General features: G+C 34.6%; 1 long non-coding RNA gene across 1 annotated transcript in view; it reads left to right on the forward strand.

The window, feature by feature from the left end:
• Nucleotides 1–10,976, forward strand: part of LOC109496050 — a 62,302-nt gene extending 51,326 nt beyond the window's left edge. The window contains exon 2 of the long non-coding RNA XR_006592342.1: nucleotides 2,821–10,976. This is a non-coding gene — a long non-coding RNA (uncharacterized LOC109496050). The remainder of the gene's footprint in view (nucleotides 1–2,820) is intronic.
• The last annotated feature ends 14,026 nt before the right edge of the window (nucleotides 10,977–25,002 follow it).

The following is a 25,002-nucleotide window of genomic DNA, read 5'->3' on the forward strand; positions in this document are numbered from 1 at the left end:
CAGTTTGTTCTCTATTGTTAAGAATCTCCTGTGGTTTGTTCCCTCTCTCCTCTTTCCCCAACTTCCCATATGTTCATCTGTTTTGTTTCTTAAATTTCTCATATGAGTGAAACCATATGGTATTTGTCTTTCTCTGAATGACTTATTTCACTTAGCATAATACATTCTAGCTCCACCTATGTTGTTGCACTTGGCAAGATTTCATTCTTTTTGCTGACTGAGCAATATTCCATTGTATATCTATACCACGTCTTCTTTATCCATTCATCAGTCAATGGATATTTGGGCTCTCTCTGTAGTTTGGCTATTGCTGCTAATGCTGCTATAAACATTCAAATCTGTATTCTTGTGGCCTTTGACTAAATACCCAGTAGTGCAATTGCTGGATTGTAGAGTAGTTTTAGTTTTCTGAGGAACTTCCACACTGTTGTCAGAGTGGCTGCACCTGTTTGCGTTCCCACCAGCAGTGGAAGAGGGTTCCTCTTTCTCCACATCTTCGCCAAGATCTGTTGTTTCTTGTGTTGTTTGTTTTAGTCATTCTGACAGGTGTGAGTGGTATCTCATCATAGTTTTGATTTGTATTTCCCTGCTGATGGGTGATTTGTTAGGCATCTCAGATTATTGCATTGCTCAGAGTGTTACAACCTATTGTGGCACCTGAAAGGATTCCTCCTTGTAATAGGAGCAAGCCTGGACTTTACACTAATCTGCTTAACAACATCACTGTGAATTAAAACAAAACAAAATAAAAACCATAAAACACACAAATCCTCAACAGCCCCAGTAAAGGCAAGAGAGTCTGGCATATTTTAAACTACAAATCCTAAAATAAACTGATACAGGAATCTCTTCTTTAACTTCATGATATTCCAGTGTGAACAAATTTTTGTTTTTGCTAACATTGGTTTAGAAAAAAAAATGACCTAATAAACATGTGTAATTATATTGGACAGAGAACTATTATTCTCAACTTTGAAAGCAGGCCTTCATAGGAGTTTCTAAAACAACGAGATTAAAATTGTATAAATGCATTAAAAAACCCAAAAATATCACGAGTAGGAAAAATTTAAAAAGGAAACGAAGATTTAAGAAGTATAAGTAATCAAAATGAAGGATCATGTCACAGTGCTTTCAGATTTAAATTTTGCTTATCATTGCATACAAAAGTAGTTTAACTCTTTGAAAAAGGGTTTTTATAAAAGTTTAAATTGTTACGATTATTATTATGATTGGTATTGTAATCATGCTCTATATTATTTATAGCTAAAGAATATCTGATTGTTCAAGAAGTGGAATATTAATTGGGATTTATTAGCTTTATTTGAAATGCCTTAATTTTTTTTTCCTTCTCTCATCTTTTGTGGGAAAGCATTTTTGCTTTTGGCCCATCCAGAGGAGAGAGGAGGAAAAAGTTTATTCCAATCAGAAAAACCGCAATGAACTGAAGTTAAACCTAGTACACATTTTATTTTTGTCGGCAGGTTTTGCTATTCACTGTTTGGGAAATAAGGAAATAAAAAAATTAGAACAGTGGATTTTTTTCCTCTCCTGAGCCTCTTTATATTTCACAAACAAATCCCACTCAATTGTGAGCTTCTGGAGGAGAGGCGACATACACTATTCCTTTCAGAATTCTAACTATGGTATTGGCTTTGATAGAGACACATCCTGACTTTCAGATGAATCCTGATACACAGACAGCCTCTCTGGGAAGCTGGGGTCCTTTATGTAGAAAGTGGGGGTACAGCTGGTTTTTGGAGCACTTTGATGCCTTATTTGAAGTCAGTAAACAGTATATACAAAGAGTAGTTATAGAAAATATAGAAATGCATACTATATTCTCTAAAAGGTGAATGATGTATGAATGTGTGTGCATGTGAGTGTGCATGTGTGTGACTGAAACAAACTAAATAAATGCTGGTTAAACCCATAGCTTATAGGCTGTGTTCAAATAAAGAGTTCCTATGGTATTGCTGTTAACTCTTTAGTAAAAGTCCTAAAATGGTTTTAAGTTCCAGCTTAGAGTCTCAATTCAGTAATTGGAATGCATCTAGCCCAGTATATTATTCAACATTTTACTAAATCAAACTGAATGCTTATTCTCCTCTCTAAACCACAATAAGCTCTATAATTGGAAGTGTTTTTCTGGAAGAAGTGAGATATTCACCGTCTACTCTCCTCATTCACTTCCTCTGGTTCTCACTGTAGAGTTGAAATGGGAGGAGGCAGAGGAGGTTGGGGATGGAACAGAAGTTTTTATTTTTGGATGGCTTCTCACTCCCTGAGCCTGGGGTTGGTTGAGGTGACATTTTTTTTTTCTTTATGAGGGGCTTTGGGGGAAATTCAGAGTCCATCTTCAGTGACTGCAACACTCTTTCCTCTAACCCAGTCTTACTTCTGGTTTACCGTGCAATCTCTTTGTGGACCAAGCTTTTTCCACGGTAGGATACAAGGGCAGGGGAAAGACCTGTTACTGTCATCAATGCTCTCCAGCTATTTTCTTAGGGATGACTCAGACATCAGTCTACTCTCCCTAGTCTCACCTAGGTTTTAGAGGTGCATATCAGATGCTTTCCACAGTCCTGTGGGTACCTCCTCATAAGGCATAAGGTAAGGTTGTAGTACCCCTCAGCCCTCTCTCTTTTGGAAAGGGGAATAGCATTGTTCATTACACTTCCAAGGTGCGGCTTTACAACTCTCTCTCAACCATAACCTTTCTTTATTTTCTTCATCTGGCCAATGGGTGTGGAGTTGCAAAACTCATAATTGTCCCCATAGTAAATTCTGCATTTCAAATCTTTTATATTTTTTTCTCCACAGATCTTCCATTTTACCATCTGTTACAACTTCATTGCAAAAGGTGTGAAAGAAGAGGGAAATGAAATTGGTAAATATTTTGAAGCCAGACTGAAATATTTGGCCAAGTTTCTAGAACAGTGGAACTATTTTAATCAAAGAAAATCTTACTTATGTGGCCAAAAAAGAAAATAACACGAATTGTACTCTTTGAAGTAGAGTTGATAAACTTGGAAGGTGGATCTCCCTCCCTCTCTCCGCAATTCCCTGCTTTGGAAAGCACTGCCCTCTCCAGAAACCATTGGATCTGAAGAGTATGTATTGGAAAACCTCCCCTGAAGACCACATGACAAACAACCAGAAGGTTTACACTACAGAAGACTGGAAAATCAGATCTGTGCGGGGAGACAATGAAGACTATGAAAACAATTAGAAAATGAGAAAATGTTTGCAAAAAAAAGTCATAAGGAAAGAAATTGAAAAAGATTTGAAAGCACGGTATTTTGTTTCTGTTAGTTTGTTAGCCAAGCAAAATTACACACATGACACAGGCTTCTTTCAACTTGATGTGCCGAATGGACGTGGTTATGTCATTAAACAATGCAACAAAAGGGAAAGAAACGTCGTGTTTTGCAGATGAAGAAGAAAAATATTTGTTGGCTGGAGACGCTTGCAGAGTGTCTCCGGCAGAGATGCGCCATTGGCGTTTGAAAACATGAGCACTCTGACTTGCTTTCTATAATGAAAAATTTACTTACATAACTTTATGCTTTTTGATCACTGTTCCAATAAGGAATCGTGTCCTTGGAGGCATCTAATAATCAAAGAATTACCTCATTCACACGATAGAACAATCACTGGAAAATATAATGGCTAATTGGGATTCTTGAAATTAAACGTGGTGGTGGTATTACTTGTGAAAGGAGACTAAATGGTTCATGATTTTAATTTTAATCCTAAAGAATGACTTTCTAATAGTCATAAATGCCTTTCTTTCAAAGAGGTGATAGACTTCCTGAAAATGTTCAGTCTTAATAAGGATGCCTATTTGGCATGCATGCTTGTCAAGGCATTCAAGTATCTGTGAAGTGGTTGACCCCCAATTTGTAAGTTATTTTGCAGTTTTCCATATCTGTCAGTCTATGACCCCCCTTTGACTTTTAAGCTGAAATGTCGATATATCAGAAAAACGGTAACTATCCGGTTGCTAACTTTCTGTGGTCTCAACTTGAACTTTTCCCCACTGTCTCAGCTTACCCATGCACCACCCACCACAGGACAAGTATGCAAGTAAATAGCCTACAAAGGAGATGTAATTTTCTAGTGCTGCATTTCATTTGTCTTCAGGTGACATTGCAGTTCACCTCATGGTCTAAGCTACAAACACGAGACTTATCTCTATTTCCCTCCAACCATCTGACCTACCACATTTCCTGAAGATCTCCAGTGTCCACCCCTACCTATCGCTTGTGATTGACTTCCTTTTTCAGATAAAATTTAAGATCCTCAGCATGGAAAACAAAGTTGTTTGTAACCTGATCCTGGTTAATTGGTAGAGCATCATCTTTCACCACTTTTCCTATTATATGTTATTTTCTAGCAAAAAGGACTTTCAGCTCCACAGACACACACACTGAGAACAAACATATCTGTGTCTTAAAGGCCTCGGTTCTTTTTCTATATAGAAAATATTTATTCTACTTTCAACCCTTGATCAAATCTTAACCATTTTTCTCTAATGACCTTTTTATCCCAGTTCAATACCTAATAAATCATTACATTGTCACAAATATATAGTAAGTATCTGTTGACCTTCAAATAATGCTACCTCTGAAGCATCATTGTAGAAATAAAATATGATGTACATGTGTAATTTTAAATTTTCTAGGACTTATGTTAATAAAAAGCAAAAAAAGGAGGAGGTGAACCTAATTTTAATGACGTATTTTATTAATTTTAAATCTTATTTCAAAATATAATCAATATAAAATTATAAATGAGACCTTTAAAAATTTTAATATGGTCTTTAAAATCTGGTGTGTATTTTACATTTACAGCACATCTCGATTTGTTCTAGCTAAATTTAAGTACTCAATAGCCTTAATTAAGTACTCAATAACATGTGGCTAGTGGCTTTTATATCCACAAAGCAGCAACAGTAATTGGTCAACCTTGGTTCACCGGTCAAATCCAGTCCAATATCTGTGTGACTTGGGAGCAAAGATAGATTCTCACATTTTTAAATTGTTGAAAAAGATGAGAAAAAGAATATTTATTGACACCTGAAAATGATATGAAATTCAAATTTCAGACTCCTTAATAAAGATTTATTAGAGCATAGCCATGCTCATTTACTTATAGATTTTCTGTGGCAAATTTCATGCTAAAAATGACAGAGTCAATTACTTTTGAGTGGCTATATGACCCCAAAAGCTTAAAATATTTACCATCTGGACCTTTACAGAAAAAGTTTGCTGACTTCTGCTTTAGAGGGTTCACTCTGCTAGGACCACGATCACATGCTAGTTGTCTTTGTTTGCACTCAACACAGGGCTGACACACAAAAGAGACTTAATAATTTCAGAATAAAATATATTTTATAAATCCAATGAAATGAACATTTGTTGAACAACTACAGTCCTAAAGCACATCCTCTCTACCTATAAATCATACCTTAAAATTTTTCCAGTTCAAAATATGATACCACCAGAACAGAGAAATGATAAAGCAGTCAAAAGCAGAATTCTCAATTCAGATCTGAGTCCAAGCTCCAGTTTTGCCCCATCTATAATCTGGAGTAATTTATTTACCTTCTGTAATCCTTTCATTCAGTATCTGTAAAATAGGGAAAATAATGCTGACCTCACAGGTTTGCAACAATTAAGTGGATGATGCATATAATAACAGTATAGTGACTGAACATGCTAAGTTTTCAATAAATGTTAGTTATTTTTGTACATATATCTGAAGTGTCCTATTCTAATTGACTCCTTTCAATAGCCTTTAGTCACTGCTTTTGAAGAAAGTGATACCTTAATTAATTTGTTTTTCAAAACTGTAAGTATTCATTTAGGAAAGTCTCACCACAACTATAAAAATATTTTGGACACTAAAACATATCGTTAGACTTTTGGAGCTAGATGAGTCCTTTAAATGTATACACACACATACTCTGTTTAAATGGAAATGAAGAATATCTTCAAAGGGAAAAGGGGGGATTTCTGTATAAAGAACATGAAAGAAATATTACTTAGAAAGCTTTAACCATTTTAGAATCAGAAACACACATGTTTTAGCAATATACTATATAGCTTTACCCTAGACCCGTAAAACATTTAAGTCACGGTGTAAACATTAATAAGTGATGGTAAATTGTTACAAAATATCGTTCTATTTAATATTTTAAAATTATTCAAATCACATAGTTCCATTTATTTCCCTTGTTGAAATGTTCACGTAGCTGAAAATAACTCTTTGGACAGTTATGTTTAATTTAGGTTTTATGGCTCCTTGGAGTGAAGAGAGGAAGAGAGCTGTAATTTTCTGGACGTAGAGAATCATTTGCTATGGTAAACTGGATAAATGCTTGGGTTGCCTCATGGGAGTAGCATACAGAAGAGTAGCTGGTTCTATTCTGCTGAGATGCCAGGGTCTCCCTATTCTTTCCAAATCAGTGGCCTTAGAGGGATCATGAATTGCTGAGGTAGAACGATCCTTACTCCTCTTTATCTCTCATCTACTGCCTTTGAAATCAACTGGAGACGCATACTTGGAAGCAGCACAAAGGGTAAGGCTGGAAATAAAAATATGGCCTAGGATTTGTGATGCTCAAGTGACTCTGATCCATTTCTCCAATAGCGGTAGGACTGAAATAAGCGAGACTTATCACTGATACATCGCTGTTCATAGTGTTCTAATTCATTTTACAGAAGTAATCCTATTCCAGCTCTACCATGACTCTTTTCAATAGAACGTGTGCTTTGGTTTCATTTGAAATAATTCTTCATTAAGTTCATAATACCCGATGTTATCAAATTATGCAGATACAGAAAGTGCCAGGCCTTCTTTGTGAGCAAAATTAAAATGGTTAAAAACACCTATGATATGTAATGCTCACGTGTCACGTAAAATACACTCCCAACATGCCAAAATTTTCTCTTCCTTCATTTAAGCAGTTTCTGAAATTCTACACCTGTCTTTCTGACTAAATAAATATGGGGATAAACAAAACCATTTGCTTCCTTATTCTGCATACAACAAAATACACTTATTCTTTCTTATGTGTAGGATTGATATTTTAAAGCTAATGCTCTGCTTAGCACCTGTTCAATTTTATGGATGCCCTGCACATCTAAGGTACTGTAAACCTTATAGAAATCATGCCCTGTGTCTACCTAATTGGCTTAATATCAGTATATATTATTTTGTTTTGTATTTAGAGGCTCTTCATCATCAATTATGAGGATTTTGATTTTACTCTTTCACCTAAAATTAAAAATAAAAAAGAAACTAAAATGTGTTGCATGCATTAGAACCATACATAAGGGAGCGAGAGAATAATTATCACTGTATAATATTTTACAATGGAACGTTTCAGATTGTTACTGAAATTAAAGTGTTGATTTTACTTTTTTCTTTTTAATTTGTAACACTATGTTCCACTTTTATAAATTTACTTTATGCATCAAAAATAGATGGAATTGTTTGAAATATTTATTACCATGAATTGGTCACAAACAACACTATGAAATAATTATATTGCCCTTAGCTTCCTTGGATTTAGTGATTTTTCTCCTACAAAAAAAAAAAAAAAAAACAATATTCACATGGTTTTAAATGAGAGAAACCAGCCATTTACTGAAGAGAGAAATAAGATAAAGGGTCCAAAATTTAACTTCATGTTACTGACAAACACATAATTGGTATTATATTTTTGTCAATAATTTTAGTTAAAAAAATATTCTGTAGTTTATTTTAAAACTGTTACCGTGTAAATAATATTTTATTTAAGTGTATAATTATACATCAGTTTCAATTCAAAATAACATAATCTTTTGGATTCTTTAGAGTCTAGTTACACACTGAGTAAGCAGTCTCTTGTTTAAGTCAAACTTCTATCACTAATCATGGAGGAACAAAGATGTGTCCAAATTTTGAAGGAACATGGGTGTCCCAAAGCTCAGATAATGAATTTTAGCTCTCTCTGGAGAAAAGCCTTTCCTGTATGTAGCCTGGCAATATTCCAAGATTTCTTTTTAAAAGTAACTCCATATGTGTACTGAAAATAAGCTAGTGATGTTTTAAATCAACTGGAAAGAGAGGCTGTTCTTTTCAATATTTTTTTCCTGAGCATAACTTTGAAGTGCAGCATTTGGGGATTATGAAGGTTTGGGTTACCTGCTGAATGAAGGCATGGAAAATTATTTGAAAGTACCCTTTTTTTGAAAGTGTACTTTAAACTTATGAAATATCACCTGTGGTTAAGAGAAGGTATGCAATTCAAAGCATTTTTTTAAAACCTAAAGACAAAGAGTTAATTTTAAATTGTGATTATATTTCCCAAGTTTTCTATGGCTACAAGATCATAATCAAAAGTTTGCGGTTCATTTCTTTTTAAAGGCAAGGGATGATGGGGACGAGTAAGTGCTATTGACTTAAAGAAAATATCGGTACATTTATAATGAGTTGGGTACTGTGCGCAAAACTGAACCAAAGACTACAGCTTACTATGCTCTAATGATTGTCTCACAGCAGGTATTTTAAGTGATTTCATTTCCAAATAAATTCAACTTGCATCTATTTCTTGGTAATGTGTTCTGAATTTACTTGATGCATCCAATACTACTTCAAAATATTCAAGTAACATTTTTAGCAAGGGAAAAGTACTGTTTGGCCAAATTTGCATCATGTAAATATGAAGGAAAATGTATGTGAGTAAGCATTCTTTTTCAGAATGCAAAGGAACTGTACTAATATGTCTTGTTTACATCATGAAAGATATCCTTTGCCTAATCTATCGCAGACACACTTGACATAGCTGGATACTGTCTGATAGCATTCTAAAAAGACATGAATAGTTACATAGTTAAATATTTACTTTAGTACACAAAACATTTCACTCTATCCAAATAGGAGAATGCGTCCATCTTCTTTTAGTAACAATACAAGATGATAAAAAAGTAACAAAACATCTGACACTTACTAAAGTAAATGGCAATTGTGTTAAAAAATCATGCTGGCGAGAGATTGTAAGGAAATCACTACAGAAACTCATTTCCAAAGTAAGTCAACATTTTTAATAGGTAAATTATTCTTCTTTTATATATTTTAAGTGCAATTTGGTAAGTTTATAACTTATAGTAAGACAGTAACATTCACTGGAACATATGTTACATGAAATAAAGGAATATTTATTGGGTGTGCCTATCATGTGGCAGGCATTGCGCTAAGGGCTGAGAAGCCAGTAAGATATATTGCATGCTAGCTATTGATAAGTGTTAAGGAGAAAAAGAAAATAGTGCAGAGAAGGGGAATACAATATTTTGGTTGTGTGGGAGGTTGTTGAAATTTTAGATATAGGGGCTAAAAAGCATCTCTGAAGTGGTTTTTGAGTAAGGAGCTCAGTTGAGTGTTCCAGCCTAAGGCACATGCATGGGATTCTTCTGGTGAAGAGAGTACCGTAGCTGTAGCCGCATGAACAAAGGTGGAGGAATTTGTAGCAGAAGAGGTCTGAGAGGAAACAGAGACCAGATCAAGTAAGACCATGAACACCACCCAAAGACTTTGGATTTTAATTAGGATGAACGAGAGGATTTTGACCAGATGAATGACGAAATGTGAATTCTGTTTTGGCAGACCACTATTATTCTGAGAATGGATACATACTAACCAGGCAAGGACGGAGGCAGCAAGACAAGTTAGGACTCACTGCAACCATCAGGGAAGAGATGATGATTTCTTCAACAGTGGATGAGAACAGTGTTAATGGTGGAGATATTAAAAAGTGGCTGAATATGATATCCACAGTATTTTGAAAGTAGAGCTGACAAGGCGTGATGATTAATTTCATGTGGAATATAAAAGATTCAGGGATGTCAGGAGATAAGTGTAGAAGTTTGGAGTTCTCATGGACTGTAATGGAGAAGATTGTTAAAGAAGTGGGTTTGGGGAAGGGGCGCCTGGGTGGCTCCATGGGTTAAGTGTCCCGCTTCAGCTCAAGTCAGGATGCCAGGCTCTGTGCTGACAGCTCAGAGCCTGGAGCCTGCTTCAGATGTTGTGTCTCCCTCTCTCTCTGCCCCTCCGCAGTTCATGCTCTGTCTGTCTCTCTCTCAAAAATAAATAAACATTAAAAAATATAAGTGAGTTTGGGGAGAAAATGTCTGAAACTGACTTGGACAAGTTAAGATTGAAATGGCGACTAGACATTCACGTTGAGTGCTCTAGTAGCACCTGTTTTTACAAATCTGGAATTAATGTGGAAACCTAGAGTTGAGGTATAAATTTGGGGGTCACATAGCATATTGATTCTATTAAAATGGTTCAACTGGATGAGTATACCCAGTGAGTGAGTGTAGACAGAGATGAATATATAATTGTTTACTACAAAATTAAACGCACTCTCCATTACCTCCTTTTTGGATATTTTCAGATTCATATATGTAAAGAAAGCTCAATTGACAAAACTGGACAATGCAATATCAAGAAAAATAGCAAGATATTGACAAATAAAGAAAAGGAAACCTGGCAGAATTGCCACAATTACTCTGGGGAACAATTTACTGTTATGTATTTTTTTTTGAAAATATGTATAGGTTATGACTTAAAATTTATACTTCTGGGTATGTCATAAGGACGTGTTATAAATGTTATTTATCATATAGATGCAAAAAGACATCTGGAAAGTGCTTTATTGAAACATTGTAACTCAACATCTATTGGAAGAGAAATGGAATAAATGCCTGATAGCATATTCGAGCAGTAGAATATTATGCAGCTGTCAAAATGTATAAAACAGAACTCTATATATCATATTTTGATTGGTCTCAGATATAACATTAAGTCAACAAAACAAAGTGCAGAGAATTTTGTATAGTTTTGAAATAATTTTGTCTCAATAAAAAATATTATACATATATGTAGATATTTATGATATGTATATGAAATAAACTATGAAAACATGATTAGCCTCAAACTTAATTATAATTATTGTTTCCTGGGCATAAGAATAGAGGGGAAACACGGAGGATTACAATACCATTTGTACTGATTTATTTATCACAAAATATAAAATGATCTGATGCAACAGTGTCAGAATGTTTCCATTCCTTAGTTGTGTGTATGCTATTTTATGTTCTTTTTTATATATTTTTAAAGACAAAAAAATCTGATAGGGTGTGCGTATGTGTGTAAAAATTGAATTAGGAACATTTCCAGAAGTTGAGTTACTATGCTACAGAGTTGGATTGCTCATAGAACTATTAAATCAATTGTAAAACTCTTGGCTCTCAGGATAGGGTTTTACTAAACTCTATCTTTAACTTCTCTCCGTGAAGATGTTAGCATCCTTCCACTAGTTTCTTATAGTCAAATACAAATTCATAGCATCACCCAGCCCAAAATGAAAAGGGAGGAAACAGGCTACATCTTAAAGGGAAATTTTCAGCTCCCACACAACTGGATTTGAAACTGAAATAGACATCATGGGGAGAAAATTCACAAACAACAGATGTTGTGGTTCACTTTTCAATTGTTGATATTAAACAAGAACACCTCTGAGATTCCACATCCTGTGTTTATGGATTGTAGTTAAAGTGGTAAAATGGTATATTCTGGTACTTTTAAATATTTTATGATATGAGGCATTTATGGTGAAGAATCATTTTACTCAAAAATGTTAGACTTCCTCCTGTATTCTATTTATTTGAACTTGGAAGAAAGCTACACCTTTAACCTGTACTGAATGAGACTGGAACTAATGAATAATATAGTGCTATAAAGTGATTTTGTTCTAAGTAAATGATTCATTTTCAGAGAGATTAATGTGCAACATAACATGTGAAATACAATTATTTTTTAATATTGTATACAGTAGGATACTCAAAACATAAGAAATTAATCGAATTAATAAGTAAATATGCAGAATCCTAAAATTTAGTAATTTAAGTGAAATAGTAACGAGAAAATATTCCATATTTCTAATCTGGATATAAAATTGTGATGTTTTCAAGTATATAAGTTAGCAAAAAGTAAAACTTGCCAAGTTACAAGTTAACCTTCCATTAGGTCTAATTAGGTTTACATTCTAGATGTGGTATTAGTTACATGAAGAAAAATTATGTTCTCTATACTTCTCTTTTTAATTCTTTATAGCTGTCCTGCACGTCTGCTATTAATTAGAGTGTGAGAAAATAAAGATATTTTTGCAATGCATTTTTTTTTTTTACCTGAAACAAAAAAAGTGTGTTTGCTGTGCCTCTGATCTCCGGCTGCAGATTGCCTGAGTTTGAATTATTTAAATGCTCTTTTATTTTCCTCACCTTTAAAAAGAGGCTCATCGTTTTGTGAAGAATCACTGGGACGATACCTACAGGTACATAAATACATAAAGGTACATAAAAAATGTTTGGCAGCTGGCAAACACTCAGATCTCATCTATCCACAGCATTATTATGACTGCTGTTGTTAGAAAGGAACTAGTTTTTATAAATGCTCTCTGGCTTCTCAGCACCTGCCTTGGACCCCCTGTAATTCATTCTTCTTTAAGAATCATTTAGAAAATCCCATCTGGTTACTCCTTTCCCTAATTAAAACCATTAACACTTTTCAATACCGTCAAGGCCAAGACCAAATATCCATAATATACCCGTTAGTGTCCTACATGATATGGCCCTTGCCTTCCGTAAACAATTTCCCACTGCCTTTTGCCCTCCAGTCATACTTTGCCTTCACAAAGTCACCAATCACCTCCTGGCTTTTAGAACAACCTCACACACAGGCAAGACTTCCACCTAGTTAATTCCTATTTATCTTTTAGAGCTATGTCCTAAATTCAATTTCTCTGAATCTTCTTGGAAACTCTCCGAAACCTCTCATCCAGGTCAGCTGTGCTGTATAAGACACATTTCTTAAAGTTCCATGGTTAGTTTTATTACGGGGTGATATTTTAACATACTAACAAAGACAGTTTCCCACCTGGAAAGGATATAATGAGTTAGAGCAAGCGTCACTACATCCCATGCAATTGCCCATGACTATGTAAAGTTCATCCAGACTAGAGAAAGGAAGGAGAGAATCAGAGCAGTAACAAGAGAGCTCAGATCTGTTGGGTCCCAGAGCGAGGGTAGGTAGGGAGAGCAGGCAATTGGAAGAGCACATAAGTTTGGGAAATTTAAGAGCTTAGGAAATTTAGGAGCTCAGGGAAATGGCGAGGTCTCTAGATAAAGTCAGGAAATTGACCAAATCCTAAAGTATCTCACTGCACATCATGTTGTAGGAGCATGGAAGCAGTCCTACTGATATTTCTAGGTATTCAACCCTGAAACAACTTCAGATGTCCCTGCAGCCTTAGATTGCTGAAGACAGGTTTCTTATGACTCAGAGCAGCATAGATACTCCTTAGAGAACTGTTGCAGCAAAAGCCGGTAGGAGCAGAATGTAGCAGAAATACACAAGGAATGGAACTGGGGAGCAAAGTAGTGAGGATGTTCCAGGAAATGGCAGGCATGAATGCCTCACCACCACCACCACATCAATTACGTTGACCACCAAGTCTGGATGGACCCATCAAGCCATCTCAAGAATTTAGATGAATCCCCAGAGAAAATATTTCCAGTAATAAACTAGAAGCCACAATATAATTTAAATTCAATTATGAGAAGATAATATAGTTACTTTGTTGCAATATAGTTTACTGGCTATATGTATTGGGTCTCTAAAATTATGTAACTCACTGCTAGATTTTAAGCTATACAAAGAAAGGGACGCTTTGTATCTTATTTCTCTATCTTCACCATGGTAGTACTGTCTCTGGCATAAGTGAATATATATATTTTCGGTTTGAGAGAATAGTAACAGTGAGCAAATGATGAGTATACAGCCTTCTGGCTAGAGACCAGAGGCATTATCTTATGGAAATATGTATTTGAATTAAAACTTAGATATTATAAAAAGATTCCTTGGCTTACATGCAAAGAGGTTACCACTGGACCTTGGAAAACTTGGCCAATATGGTCTTCAACTCTTGTATCTGTAAAATAGACATAATAATAGCCTCTAGCAGCTGAGTGTTAAAAGAAGTAAGGCAATCGGGCACCTGGGTGGCTCCGTTAGTTGAAGTGATGATATCACAGCTCAGGTGATGATATCACAGTTCATGAGTTCGAGCCCTGCGTCGGGCTCTGTGCTAACAGCTCAGAGCCTGGAGCTTGCTTTGGATTCTGTGTCTTCCTCTTTCTCTGCCCCTACCCTGCTCATGCTCTGTCTCTGTCTCTCTCTCTCTCTCTCTCAGAAATAAATAAACATTAAAAAAATAAAAGAAGTAAGGCAAATATGATGTATATACACTATATATAAAGTTCATTTATTTAAATCTAAACTATTATATTTTTTTTCCTTTCTAACCTAATGTGAAATCAAAAAAACATTATTTTTAATTATATTTGTAGGAAATAAAACAATGCTTATACTTTTATATAGTGGAATATATAATCATATGACTTCAAATAAAAATTCTTTCCAATTGGAAACAGTTCTTCCATATAGATGTAGATCTCTGAGGAAATTCTAATTTCCTTATTGGTACATAAGGAGTTCAATGCTTTACCAAATACTTCAATTAAGTTATTCTCTAAAAGTACTTAGAAAAGTATCACATGCATTTAGGTTTATGGATTAATACTCATGGAATTGTTCTTCTAGGAGTCAAGAGATTTTTTAGAGATTACAAATAAATGTCTGAAAATCAGCAAATCAGACTGAGCAACTATTATGGGCCAAATTGTATTCCTTCTCCAAAATTCATAGGTTGAAGCCTTAACCCCCAAGAACCTCAGAAGGTAACTGTAGTTGTAAATAGAGCATTTAAAAAGGCAATCAAGTTACAAAGAGGCCTTTAGGATGAGTCCTAATTCAATCTGACTGGTGTCCTCATAATGAGAGTAGATTAGGACCCACAGGGGGACATCAGCATACACGTACACAGGTAAAAGGCTTGAGGACACAATGAGCAGTCAGCCATCTGCAAGCCACGAAGAGAGGTCTCAGAAAGAAACCAAATCTGCCAACACCTTGAGTCTTGCGTTCCAATCTCCAGAATTGTGAGGAAATAAATTTCTGTTGTTTAAGCCACTCCAGTCTGTGGTAGTTTGTTATGGCCCTGTTAGCAAACTGACAGAGTTACCATCAGCATTATTTGTTTGTCTGTAATATTCTAGAGTATCAAAATGTAAAAGCAAATTTTAATTTCCAAGATAATGACATTTAATGTCTCCTTGAGCTAAACATGACTCAGGATATCATTTTGGAGTATATGCCCAACAGAAATGTCTGCTGACATCCACTAGAAAGTTTTTCACAGCAGTTTATTCCTCACAGCCCCAAACTGGAAAAAAACCTAAATGTGCATTGACATGAAATAGGATAAATAGATTTTGGTATATTCACAAAATGGAATACCACACAGACCTTTAAAAAATACTGATATGGGAAACAATGTAGATGAATCTAAGTATATAATTTTGACTGAAAGAAGCCAGACACAACAGAATACATGCTGTGTGATTTTATTTAAATGAACTTCATAAACAGACAAAACTAATTTATGATTAGAGACATCAGACTCATGATAACACTGGGTAAGGAGGTAGTGAATGGGAGAGAGAGTTTAGGAGACAGATGTGCTGAAAATTTTGTGTACATGATCTGAATGGTAGTTACCTGAAGATTATATAAATAAGAAAAATCATGGAGCTGAATATTTAAGATCATCATGGTTTATGCAAGTTATACCTCAATTACAAAGTGAAAAATAATATTATCCATTTCATGTTATTTTTTTAAATGTACATTTCACAAGAAATAGGTCACTGTGTTTATATCAAATCTCTGGTACATCTTCTTTAATTTGGAAGTTATAATTTGGGCAGGAACCAGGAAGTTATCAATTTTGCTTAGGTAGCTCTTTCCTGGAAATAATGCCATTAAAAACAAAAAGTGCGTTAAAACTTTCCTAAATACTTGATCTTTCACATCCATTATTTGCAAAAGTTGCTCCCCATTTGCCCCGGGCACTTTTTCATCTTCTTCAGAGCCTTACCTCTAGTATGAAAAATCACCTGTTCCTTCAGAGGCGTTTCAATTGTCACTTCTCTGTCCTTCTGAAGTCTCTTTCTACTGTCTCAAGCAGACTTGATTACTTGTCTGTGTTCTTGAACTTAAACTATATTGTAATATATTTTCATCTGTGTGTCTCCTGTACTTAAAAGATGCCCAAATTTTTTGTTGAATGAATAAATTAATGGAATAAGTTATATGTAGACTTAACCATGGGGTAGCAGTGAGGCTGGCTCTTTGACTTATAAGTCAAATGACTTATATTAAGTTGGAGCACCTAGGTGGCTCAGTTGGTTAAGCATTTGGCTTTGGTTCAGGTCATGATCTCATGATCTCATGGTTTGTGAGTTCCAGCCCCACATAGGGCTCTGTGCTGACAGCTCAGAGCCTGGAGCCTGTTTCAGATTCTGTGTCTCCCTCTCTGTCTCTGCCCCTCCCACGCTCATACTCTGCCTCTCTCTCTCAAAAACAGATAAACATTAAAAAAAATTACAAGAAAAAAACGTTATTCTTCTTTATTGCCCATATGATAATTTGTACATTTCTTCTGAAGGCTTGAATCAAAGTAAAATTTATGTCAATCTCCCCTACATGTTGTAAAATTTCACAAGTTTCACAATTTTGCAGCACTGTACTTTATTTATTCTTATTATCCCATTACTGCACTTAGTGGCATTAGACAGTAATTGGCACTTAATAGATGTTTGTTATATGATTATGAATCAGTGAATTTAGAAGCAGTCATTTAAACAATGACCGTAAGAAGCTGTCATTATTTATCCATTCGTGAGATTTGCCATCAGGCTAGTTATCATTTTCTAATCTGAGTTAAATTATTTTGAATATCTTTACTACCAGAGCACAATTTGCATCAGAAAATTTGAAAAGTCCCTCATGGGTAACAAAGTTTGCTAATAAATATGAAAAATTGAGGTTTACTGGGAACCTATCTTGAAAAACAAGAGGAAAATTATGAAAATAAGATTATTTGACATTGTATTTTAAAAAATTTAAGTTTTCAGTGCTTAGAATAAAGAATGAATAAAATATTAATAAAGAGATATCTATTTTCTAAGTAAATTATCTGGTAGTTGCTATATGAACTCTCTCATTTTGTCTTTGATTTGAGCATGACTTTGAATATAGTCATAAATAAAGTCATTAAAGAACAGTAAAGTGTTTCATCCATGTCATCAATTTCCTTTGTGGTCCTTTGATAACCATCTATTGTCATCTGCTTTGGTCCAACATTCTACTTTTATGTTAACCAGCAGAAATAAGTCAGATCTTCATTTGTGAATAATTTCGATAATAATTTGAACATTTCTTACCATATCACTTTCACTAAATGCAAGAAATCTTACAACCTTTTCAAGATTTAAAATTTATATTTACAAAGAATTTATAGTGTACTCCTAGTTTCTTGAGACACTGTGCAGCAATTATGGAGACTTAAATCAAATGATGGAAGAAATAATTTTAAACAGGCAGCAAATTTTGAATGATCGGTCTTATAAGAGGTATGTCAGTCAAAATGCTTTTATAATAACCAGATTTTTGCTCCCTTTCATAACCTCAGAACTCTGGATAGTAATTATATAATAGTAATAAATACTCATTTAGTAAATACTCAGATGAGTAACCCGTGGAATAAAATACATAATATAAGTGAGAATATATATATATGTATGTATATATATATATATATGTTCTTAAATATACATATTGAATTTAAATATATATTAATGATTAAATAAATATAAATATTAAATATGTGTAAATTAAATATATTATATACATTTATTACATATTAAATACAAATACACATATATTTCTTACTATTTACAAGCAAGCAATATTCTACATCATTTATATAAATCATTATTCTTCAGAACAATTATATGACATAGGCAATTTTTATCTTCATTATGTACATAAAAATAACAACACAGAAACAACTTTTGTACATTACTATTAAGAATCTTACCCAAGAGATAGAGGCCGACTTCAAATCATAAAATTCTGGATCATTGGTTTCTTGGCATACAATGATATATAGATATCCTTTTACTTTTTATAACTCTAGCTAATCCTTTCTCAGACCAATCTCAATTAATTAGGTTTTAGGGAGTTGGAAAATGTGATCTCTAGAAACCTTCTCTCTCCGTAACACATTAATATTGAACTATGTTCAGTGGAACCATTAATTTTGATAATTATAGAATATTTCTGAAACTTTTATATTTCTAATGCACATTACAAATTTCCATTTTACTATGTAAACAATTCAGAAGCCTCTTTATTACAGAACACTAGCGCCTCATAAAATGGAGATTGGAAAATGTTGGCTAAAAACAGGAACTTTTTTCACCTCCGAATTGTTTTACTCTTTATCTTTCATCAAACATTCACCATTTGGAATATGACTATTTCACAATGAACTAGATTGTTCAACTCCTAGCTGACTCACTTAAAGGAAATAGGTAATTCTTTATATAATGTGTTGTTTTTCAATGTGACTTACCCTTAAACAGATTTTCAAAGGTATTTTTTATGAAAATCAAGAAAAATTCAAATTGATATCTAATAAACCCACTCTAATTGCAAATGTCCATCCTGAATGTGAAAACTAGATGGTATCACTTAGGAAAATTTTTAAAAAGGTGTCCTTCCAATCAGGCAAAATATAAAGGCAAGAACTTTCCTTCTTTCTCTGTAATAAAAATAAATTTAAGTGTACCTTCCTAGAATGGTTGGACAACAACAAAAATACTGTGATATCAATATCCACACTTTTTACAAGATCCTGTCTTTTACAGCTACTCTATGGACTCTAGTGCCAAATATAATCCCAAGATACACTCTCTGCAATTTATGTTCCATATATTAAAAACAAACCACATTTTACAATCGAAAAGGAAAATAAATTGATTCACTGTTTTTTTTTTTCTCAAGTAGGAAATTTATCCTGAAGTATTTGCAGGATTTTTTTTTTCTTAAATAACAATCTTCAAAATTAGGGTATGACAGGTAGAAGCAGTTAAATATTTCATCAAGCTTTGGTATCTTCCCAATTTCAACCAACTTTGCTCTAACTCTGTAGAAAGCGAAACAAGCTTACTATATATCTAATTTCCAGAGATCAGACAGAAATGTTGATAAAGCAGAGTAATTCAATATTGGTAGGAAAGCCCATCGCTAGAACCTACTCTGCTGTTGTGCCTCCTCTCTGTGGCACCAGGAAGTGGTTTAAAGCCCTATAAAAACACAACATTGCTGGGGAAACTAATAGGTTGGTGTAAGTGGAAATTCAATATAAGCGGGTTTGACAAATGTGGGGAAATTTAACATTGAGCCTGTGGGATTTTTGGCCAGACTTTTAAATTTGATTGATAGATTTAAGAATTTTATATATATGGATTCAATACAAGTGGGTATCATGGTGTCATAAAAGCAATATTATCAACTCAAGAAGTTGCAAAATGCTATCTCCCAGGCACTGAATGTGTAATTTCTTTTTCTTTCTATTTTTTTTTTTTGCTACTAAAGTTAACTATTGCTATCCATTCATTTTACCTAGTTGATGTGGTTTTGCAATTTACCATATTTCTATTTGAGTGCCTTTGATGTCCTCATTTTATCAAATCAGCATTTAGTGATGTACTCGGAGGACATTCTTTTTTTTCTTTTTTTTCTTTTTGAGGAAAAAAATGCACGTTTTAATTTTAATTGAATTGAATTTTGTTTTTTTAATTTAGATTCAAGTTAGTTATCATATAGTGTAGTATTGGTTCCAGGAGTAGAATTTAGTGATTCATCACTTATATATAACTCCCAGGGCTCATCCCAACATCCCAATGCTCTCCGCCCATTTAGCCCATCCCCCACCCACATCCCCTCCATCAGTCCTCTGCCTTGTTCTCGGTATTTAAGAGTCTCTTATGGTTTGCCTCCCTCCCTGTTTTTATCTTATTTTATTTTTTGAGGACAATCTTTTCTACTACCTTTGTTTGATTACAGTTTTGTTCTCTAATGCTATTTTAAAGTTAAATAAAATGCCTTTTAATTTATTTTCTCAAAGAAACTTCCTACATACATTGTATATATTCTTTCTTGTAGTTATCATCTCCTTTAAGCTGATCGGAAGGAGAAAAATTCTAAGCTGTGTGATCAAAAGTAATATTTAAATTTTTTTAAATGTTTGTCTGTTTACTTATTTATTTATTTATTTATTTGAAAGAGAGAGAGACACACACACAGACAGACAGAATCTGAAGCAGACTCCAGGCTCTGAGCTGTCAGTGCTGGGCTCAAACCCACGAACTGTGAGATCACGACCTGAGCTGAAGTTGGACACTCACCCAACTGAGCCAACCAGGCTCCCCAGTAAAAGTAATATTTTAAATGAAGATTAGTTTTCTTTTTCTAGCCACCTTGGGAAATATCTGTAGGTCCTCAAATTTTAAAGTCAGAAACTATAAAAACGAAGTTAGCAGCTATGTATGTGGCCTCATACTCCAATTTTTAAATTGTGTATTTTTAAAACACTTTATATTCCATTCAATCTTGTAGTAGTTTACTTGGAGGCTCTCTGTACATTAGAAACATGTGTATGTGAGAGATATCAGATCTGTGAGACACTTGTCTGTTATGTCAAATCCTAGCTCTCAAACAAATAGTATTTTCATACCAAGTAATATAAATTAAGAAATTATATTAATGTTCAAATGTGTGGTAAGTAGTAGATTCTAGATAATTTCGCTCAGTGAAACACATATAAATCTAAAATTAAAGGAAATGGATCAGTCAATCCAGTTCATACTATTAGTTGCAAGATAAAGTATAATAATGAACCAGCTTAGCTTTAGAGATATAGATTAATTACTAAGGCTGGATAGTATGCCCATGTAAGAATGTGTGGAAATATATATATATATATATATATATATATATATATATATGTATATTAATATATAGATAAACATGTATGTGTAAATACGCAGACAAATAAATATAAATTTATCTTCTTTTAGATTTAAGTTGACTCGGGTATTGAAGTAGTAATTATAGAAATCATAGTGCTGAAACCTATATCCAAATTTACAAGAATATTTTTGCTCCATTAAAATTTGTTACTTATTTATTTGGCACACATAAGGGAGAGGGGCAGAGGGAGAGAGAATCTCAAGCAGGCTTCATTCAGCGTGGAGCCCAACACAGCGCTCTGCCATGATCCTGGGATCATGACCTGAGCCAAAATCAAGAGTCCAAAGCTCAAGCAACTAAGCCACCCAGCCATACCTATTTTTGCTCCATTATTGGTGTTGTTTATTCTCTACAGATCTGAAAGCAATTCACATAAGAATGGGATCTCTATAATTTCTATTTCAATAAGATAATGTATTATAAAAATTATTATAAAAAGTTCCTGGACCAGCATTCAATGTTTTTAAATGAATTTCTAAAATATGTTTATTAATATTTCAAATACCAGACAACTGTGATTACTATATTCCATAGGAATCCATAAAAGTAGCATCACTTATAGTAGTAATTTATTTTGTGGAATTAGAATTGTAACCTCTAATTCTATATCGAATTCTAATTCTCTTTTCACTTAAGTCTATTAGATTTCTTCAGAGAATCAGAACCAACAGGAGGTTGAGAAGTGTCATGATCTGTCATCTGCAAGGCAGAGGATCAAGAAAGCCAGTGGTGTGGTTCCAATCCCACCAGAAGGCCTGAGAATCCGGGGAGCCAATGGGGTGAGTCCTGGTCCAAGTCTGCAGAAGAACCGGGAGCGCCAATGTGAAGATGAAGGTCCGAGCTTAAACGGAGGGCAAATTCACCCCTCCTCAGAATTTTTGTTCTAATCAGGCCCTCAAAGGATTAGGTGATGTCTACCCACGTTGGTGAGGGTGATCTTTACTCAGTCTACCAATCCAAATGTTAATCTTTTCTAGAAACACACTCACAGACACACTCAGAATCTCTTTACCAGCTATCTGGGCACACCTCGGTCCAGTCAAGTTGACATATAAAAGTCCTTATCACAGTAACTGTCTTGCAATTAGTTGTATAATGTCCTAAGTACAGAGTCTGGGCCATGATACAGGTTTATCTATTGATATTCCTGACATACTATCAAAATAAATATAATTGTGTATTTCATATATTTTCTCTAATAAGACTGTTTTTGTTTTTACTGGTTTAAGTCTAAAAAGAAGAATAGTAATAACAATTTTTCAGCCTTAAGAAGAAAATTAGGGGTGCCTAGGTGTCTCAGTCAGCTAAGCATCTGACTTCAGGCTCAGGTCGTGATCTTATGCTTCCTGGGGTTTGAGCCCCAGGTCAGACTCTGTGCTGACAGCTCAGAGCCTGGAGCGTGCTTTGGATTCTGTGTCTCCTTCTCTCTCTCTGCCCCTCCCCCACTCAAGATCTGTCTCTGTCTGTCTGTCTGTCTCTCTGTCAAATAATGAATAAACATTTAAAAAAATTTAAAAAGAAGAAGAAAATTCGGTCATTTGCAACAACATGGATGAATCTGGAGGATCTTATGCTAAGTAAAATGTTAGACACAGAAAGACGAAAACTACGTCACGTATATGGAATCCAAAAAAATCTAATGATAGAAGTGCAATAGGATGCTGCTTGGTAGGGGCTATGTGGTGAGGGAGAAGACACACATTTGTCAAAGGATACAAAGTGTCAGATATGCAGGATGCATCAATTATGGAAATATAATGTACAGAAAGGTGACCATAGTTAATATTACTGTGTTGTATACTTGAAATTTGCTGAGTATATCTTAGGTGTTCTTATCACATACACAAAACAGTAACTATATGAAATGATACATTTGTTTATTAACATCATTGTGGTAATCATTTCACAATGTGTGTATATATCAAAACATCGTGTTGTACATCTTACACATACATAATTTTTTCAATTATATCTCAGTAAAGATGAAAAACCTATTATCACCATATTATATGATAAATAGGGGAAAATGTATTATGGACACAATTTCATTATTATGCAAATGTATGAGGATCTACAAAGAGATGATGCAAACAGAAGCTTGTTGGTGTTGTAGCTTTAATGTATGTTTGGCCACCACATCACTTTAAACCATATTCTATATCATATACTTTATGATAGATGCTTCATTGGCCTTATCAGAAATATTAATAAAAATCAAAAAAGGAAAATATAAAAGGATCACTTTTGTTACAAACCTTCATACATTTACCAACACACAAATCTCCTTTTAATTTTGATTATTTCAAGCAGAATTCTTATGAAAATGTAATTAAATTGACTGCACACATTTGTTTGTGTTTGTGACATAGTTTTATTTCACATGAGAATCTTCACTAATTTACGCATTATTTAAAAGCAAAATTTCATTTCAATAATTTATCTCCTAATTTTCTAAGCTAAGAGCACTGACACTTTTTTTCCCTTGTTTTTATTATCTTTTTTCCAAAGTTTGATCACTTTTTCATTTGGAATTATTATTTTTGATTATTTAACCAAAGTGGGATTACTGCATCACAGGTATGCTCTCTCCTTTTACATATCACCTAGTATTCTCTGGAAATTGTACAATGTTATTTTCTATACATAAAGTTTAAAAGCCAAATATTTGTTCATTCTTTTTGAAACTTTAAAGAACAATATTTTTATACAATCTGTGTATATGAAAACTTTTTTAAAGTTAAGCCTTCTGTGTTTTCATTGCACATTTAGTTATACATTCAACTTATATTATTGAATGAATCAAGTTTCAATGGCTTTTTATTTTATTTATTTTTTAAATATTTATTTTTGAGAGAGTGAGAGAGCTAGAGCGCAAATGGGGGAGGAAAGAGAGAGAGGGAGAGACACAGAATCTGAAACAGGCTTCAGGGTCTAAGCTGTCAGCACCGAGCCGGATGCGGGGCTCGAACCCATGAACCGCGAGATCATGACCTGAGCTGCAGTTGGATGCTTAACCAACGGAGCCACCCAGCCACCCCTCAATGACATTTTAAGTGCACAGTTTTCTATTACACACCATTTATTCCTTTATTGCAGAGATAGTTGCTGAGTTCTGGTAGGACCTAACATACCCTGTAACGTAAAGACTTTCCCACCCTCAGTGATGGCTAGGAGTTTAATACAGTCTCAGCAAAGCTGTATGACAGTTCTATGCCCTGTGTAAGGCACCAGGTGATGTGGATACTTACGGCTTTTGCTACCCGATCTTCACATTCTCTTCTATGATAACAAGATCATGGTTTGGGCTTTGGTGACCACCTTTTGCCCACTCATCCCACCATTATTAGGGAAAGCTGATTCCTCACCCTCCCCTCCCAGCTCCGCTTCATCCAGGCCTACATCATTCAGTGCATTTCCTTCTTCAGACCTCAGTGACAGCTCAGGCAGGGACACAGCATGTGATGGAGCCGGTGAAATGTACCAAGACTCCTCCTTCTTCCTACAACATCTGGAACACGAACAGTTGGGGCAGCCGGAGCTGCTGCTGCTGCCTCCACAGAGATCTCGCTGTGACCCAGCGCTGCAGAAGCTGGTCTCCCCTTGCCACCAAGAAAGCTTAGCACAACCACATGGCTGGAGGCTCTGCTGATTCAGGTAGAAGCTACGATTACATGCTGCTTGCACAACCAGCCCGTCCGTACGTTTGCTTTGTGCTTCCGACAGTTCTGTTTTTAATCATTTGCAACCTAAACAATATGAATACGTATTTTGGGTTCACACTAAACACAAGACAATAAAACCATCCCTGTTCTGTTGGACTTACAAGGCCAACAGACTGGTTAGAGGTACAGATTTTATCAAATGATTATGAATGTGGTGATTTAGTGTCTC

The sequence above is a fragment of the Felis catus genome, chromosome F2 (genome assembly GCF_018350175.1).
Source record: "Felis catus isolate Fca126 chromosome F2, F.catus_Fca126_mat1.0, whole genome shotgun sequence".
Taxonomy (NCBI): Eukaryota; Metazoa; Chordata; class Mammalia; order Carnivora; family Felidae; genus Felis; species Felis catus.